This window comes from Schistocerca serialis, unplaced genomic scaffold, assembly GCF_023864345.2.
Source record: "Schistocerca serialis cubense isolate TAMUIC-IGC-003099 unplaced genomic scaffold, iqSchSeri2.2 HiC_scaffold_960, whole genome shotgun sequence".
In the NCBI taxonomy this organism is placed as follows: domain Eukaryota; kingdom Metazoa; phylum Arthropoda; class Insecta; order Orthoptera; family Acrididae; genus Schistocerca; species Schistocerca serialis.
In genome coordinates this window covers 70001-75000 of record NW_026048585.1, presented here as the reverse complement: position 1 = coordinate 75000, position 5000 = coordinate 70001, and the positions used below count along the sequence as shown (strand labels likewise).

Sequence of the window (5000 nt, the reverse complement as noted above, 5' to 3'; positions counted from 1 at the left end):
TTCCCCGTTACCCGTTACAACCATGGTAGGCGCAGAACCTACCATCGACAGTTGATAAGGCAGACATTTGAAAGATGCGTCGCCGGTACGAGGACCGTGCGATCAGCCCAAAGTTATTCAGAGTCACCAAGGCAAACGGACCGGACGAGCCGACCGATTGGTTTTGATCTAATAAAAGCGTCCCTTCCATCTCTGGTCGGGACTCTGTTTGCATGTATTAGCTCTAGAATTACCACAGTTATCCAAGTAACGTGGGTACGATCTAAGGAACCATAACTGATTTAATGAGCCATTCGCGGTTTCACCTTAATGCGGCTTGTACTGAGACATGCATGGCTTAATCTTTGAGACAAGCATATGACTACTGGCAGGATCAACCAGGGAGCTGCGTCAACTAGAGCTGAGCAGCCGGCCGCCCGGGAGTGTGTCCCGGGGGCCCGCGCGAACACGCAAGCGTCCGCTCAATTATTCTGCAAACAGGAGGAGGCTGAGCTCCCCTGCACCATACACCTCGAAACCCTCTCAGGTCCCGGCGGCGCGCAGCGCCGTCCTAAGTACTTGGTCGGGTTCGAGAGAGGCGCAATCGCCCGGGGTTTGGCGAGTAGACGCTTTAGGTGCGACCACCCGTGCTCCCAACTGAGCTTGCCGCTGCCGACAGAGGCCCGGGAGCGTGCTGTCGTGGCATTGCCGGCGGGAGACAACACGCGCCACCTACGGTGACCGGCAGCTCCAACGCCAGCGCCACAGAAGGACAAAAGCCCCACTTGGGTGCCGAAGCGAACTCTCCCAGCACAGCGCACGCGCCAACACGTCCGCACAGCTGCGATACAAACCACCTGCGAGAACCGCAGAGGCGACCGAGCAGCAGACGGCGTCGCGGCGCCGAGCGCCGGGCGGCGGCGCATCCTCAGCGCACACAGTCCTCAATCGGACCAGCACACTGCAGATGTCCACCGCGCTTCGCACCGGGCCCGCGAGGACCTACTTTGGCCGCACGGCGCCGCGTGCAGGGTGCGCCGGCGCGCAGCTGCGCCGCCTGCCGCCTCCGTCGGCCGGCGCGCCTGCCACTGGCCGCCCCCACCAGCCGGCTGTAGCGCGTGCGCCCACGCACCGCGCGGCCAGCACGCCGGGAGGCCCCCCCTCACCGGCCGGGGACGGTCCCACCCAGCCACCGCCGCGTATCGCTTCACACCCAGATGCCATTCACGTTCGTGGGCATGGTGGGTATCGCTGGAACAACCGGTTGGTAGCTCAACCGATCGTCGCCATCACTGATTCACCTCTAGCGAGAACAACCGCACCACAACGGTTTACCAGTTGTTCATTTGCGTAACGTCACCAGCAAACGTAGGCGTCCATCGCCATTTGCAAATTCAACGATTGTTGCATGCCTGTGTCAGGTGTCACGACACACTATGTCTGCCCACATACACGCAACAACATGTGCACGCTTCGCGAACACGTGGAAGGTGGCCCCCGTACGTATGCGATGTCCATTGCGCGAACGACTGTCAACCGGCCTCTGTCGCATGTCGCAGATGTGGAACGCAGTGCACCATGCTATCACGGTGTGTGAGAAGAGACGACTACGTCTGACAACACGCGCCACTACATCAACAGACGGCTCATGCTGATCGCCATCCAGGGCATACCACACTGCAATCCAGCTCTTATAGGGAGACGACACGTAGCTGAGTGCACAACATTTGGACCGCATGGTTCGCCGTTGTTGGCGCAGTCGTTGTACGGTCACATGTACCACGATGTATCATTCAGTACATGAGGACCAATGTGCAGTACAGTGTGTGATTTGGACGTACAACATCAGCGGACAGTTGACACAGGCCGTACCACAGCGTAGGCTAAGTGCTTCGCCATGCGAATGCCAATGAACAACTGCAAATGCCAATGAACAACTGCAAAGGGCATTGAGCATGTACGTCCTGCTGCCATCCACATTACAGTGTATAGCTGCAAGGTGTTTAACATGAAGCGATACACTGGGGACCGGGCAGTGCGAGTAGCAAACTATATTGCGGGGGTTGCAGTTAGGCAACACTACACTAATTTAACGCGTCGTATGACAATTACAGAGCAGGTTAAGGCCCAACGTGTGTTGGGTTAAGGCCCAACGTGTGTTGGGTTAAGGCCCAACGTGTGTTGGGTTAAGGCCCAACGTGTGTTGGGTTAAGGCCCAACGTGTGTTGGGTTAAGGCCCAACGTGTGTTGGGTTAAGGCCCAACGTGTGTTGGGTTAAGGCCCAACGTGTGTTGGGTTAAGGCCCAACGTGTGTTGGGTTAAGGCCCAACGTGTGTTGGGTTAAGGCCCAACGTGTGTTGGGTTAAGGCCCAACGTGTGTTGGGTTAAGGCCCAACGTGTGTTGGGTTAAGGCCCAACGTGTGTTGGGTTAAGGCCCAACGTGTGTTGGGTTAAGGCCCAACGTGTGTTGGGTTAAGGCCCAACGTGTGTTGGGTTAAGGCCCAACATAGGTTGGGTTAAGGCCCAACATAGGTTGGGTTAAGGCGCAACATAGGTTGGGTAAGGCGCAACATAGGTTGGGTTAAGGCGCAACATAGGTTGGGTTAAGGCGCAACATAGGTTGGGTTAAGGCGCAACATAGGTTGGGTTAAGGCGCAACATAGGTTGGGTTAAGGGCGCACATAGGTTGGGTTAAGGCGCAACATAGGTTGGGTTAAGGCCCAACATAGGTTGGGTTAAGGCGCAACATAGGTTGGGTTAAGGCGCAACATAGGTTGGGTTAAGGCGCAACATAGGTTGGGTTAAGGCGCAACATAGGTTGGGTTAAGCGCAACATAGGTTGGGTTAAGGCGCAACATAGGTTGGGTTAAGGCGCAACATAGGTTAGGTTAAGGCGCAACATAGGTTAGGTTAAGGCGCAACATAGGTTAGGTTAAGGCGCAACATAGGTTAGGTTAAGGCGCAACATAGGTTAGGTTAAGGCGCAACATAGGTTAGGTTAAGGCGCAACATAGGTTAGGTTAAGGCGCAACATAGGTTAGGTTAAGGCGCAACATAGGTTAGGTTAAGGCGCAACATAGGTTAGGTTAAGGCGCAACATAGGTTAGGTTAAGGCGCAACATAGGTTAGGTTAAGGCGCAACATAGGTTAGGTTAAGGCGCAACATAGGTTAGGTTAAGGCGCAACATAGGTTAGGTTAAGGCGCAACATAGGTTAGGTTAAGGCGCAACATAGGTTAGGTTAAGGCGCAACATAGGTTAGGTTAAGGCGCAACATAGGTTAGGTTAAGGCGCAACATAGGTTAGGTTAAGGCGCAACATAGGTTAGGTTAAGGCGCAACATAGGTTAGGTTAAGGCGCAACATAGGTTAGGTTAAGGCGCAACATAGGTTAGGTTAAGGCGCAACATAGGTTAGGTTAAGGCGCAACATAGGTTAGGTTGAGGCACAATATAGGTTAGGTTGAGGGTACCGTATAGGTTAGGTTAAGGTACAGTATAGTTTAGTTAAGGTACAGTATAGTTTAGGTTAAGGTACAGTATAGTTTAGGTTAAGGTACAGTATAGTTTAGGTTAAGGTACAGTATAGTTTAGGTTAAGGTACAGTATAGTTTAGGTTAAGGTACACATTGTTGTATGGAAAGGTGTAATGGGGGGGGGGGGGGGCGGCCGGTCGGTTTGTTGATTGTGATTATAGTAAGTGGATGCCTGCGGCATCATCTGATTTGCCACGTCAGGATGCACCTTTGGCTCATGACAGGCGGCGCTCCGATTCCATGCTTGTGGCAGACCTGTGTCTTTCATTCCCTGCCATTGTTTGTGTGCTGTGAGAGGAGGGCAGTATTGTGATGTTGGGTGCACCCCTGTGTAGGACATGTGTGGGTGTTGGTGGCTTAGCTGAGCAATGGTGGTTGTCGGGGGGGTGGGATATTCCGTTTTCTGAGTGGACCTCCCAGTCTGGTTATGACAGTGTGGATTGTCTCATGTGGCGGAGAGGATGCACTGGGTGTTGTTCCATGCTGGTGCTTACATATTGTCTGTGTGCGTGTTACAGGCGGAGAGTAGTGCGTGATAAGAGTGTGTGGCTGCCGTGTGGTTGTGATTGTGAGCAGAGTCTTTCAGCATGTATACGGACAGTTGTATATATTATCTGTATTCTGATGGGTCTATGTATTACTAATCAGCGCCGTGTATACGTTTAATCCGGTTCCAGTCGAAACTGTTGTATCTCTGTACATTAGTGACACGGCGAGCGCGCTATGTAGCTACTCGTCTCGGCAGCTTCCACCGGTGTATGGCAAATGATTATAAGCAATGAGTCGAGTCGTCAATACCGATAGTGTGACGTCACATGTCTGGGTCTGGGGGACGCTGCGCCTTCCGGTGGGTCATGGCCTAGAAAGACGCTCCCCACGCAGGGGGGCTTGGACTGTCATAAACTCTTCCGAGTAATATACTTGCCGTACGTTTTTGCGACTGCGAGTGCAACGCCCACCGGTACCGACATGGATGGAGCGCCTCCTAGCTGACCGCTCAGCATCGGCATTCGTACAGAGAGCAACGCGATCGCGTCTCTAGCTCGTAACTGGTACAGCTCAGCAGCTCATGTATAGGGACAGCGGGAATGTCGCATATTGGACATAACTCTTCATGAAACGCAAGTTATAGGGGTGGATTGCACATTGCGACTGCGGGAAAAGTCCGCCGTTCATCCGCTGGAGTTGCGAGTTGGGCGGTTAGGGTGGGGGCGCCGGTGGAGTGATTGCCGGTCGACGATTTCGTGCGGCAGAGGCGCTGGCGTTGGGTGCTGTGGTCGACAGAGGACGCAGGCTTTGTGGGTGGGGTCGAAAGATGGGCACTGTGGGCCCATCCGCTGTCTTAGTCGGCTTGGCGTCTCATAGATGGCGGTATCGTCGTTGCAGGAAGTCATGCCGCGGGAGACCTACAGATGGCGCTGTGTTTTGTGGTGCGCTCGACATGGCGGACGTAGTGTTGTCAGATTCGCATAGATGGAGGTATTGCAT

General features: G+C 53.9%; 1 non-coding gene across 1 annotated transcript in view; it reads right to left on the bottom strand.

Moving 5' to 3' along the window:
* Positions 1–384, bottom strand: part of LOC126453771 (small subunit ribosomal RNA) — a 1910-nt gene extending 1526 nt beyond the window's left edge. Inside the window, exon 1 of the ribosomal RNA XR_007585055.1 lies at positions 1–384. This exon is cut by the window's left edge and continues 1526 nt beyond it. This is a non-coding gene — a ribosomal RNA (small subunit ribosomal RNA).
* Between the last annotated feature and the right edge of the window lie 4616 nt (positions 385–5000).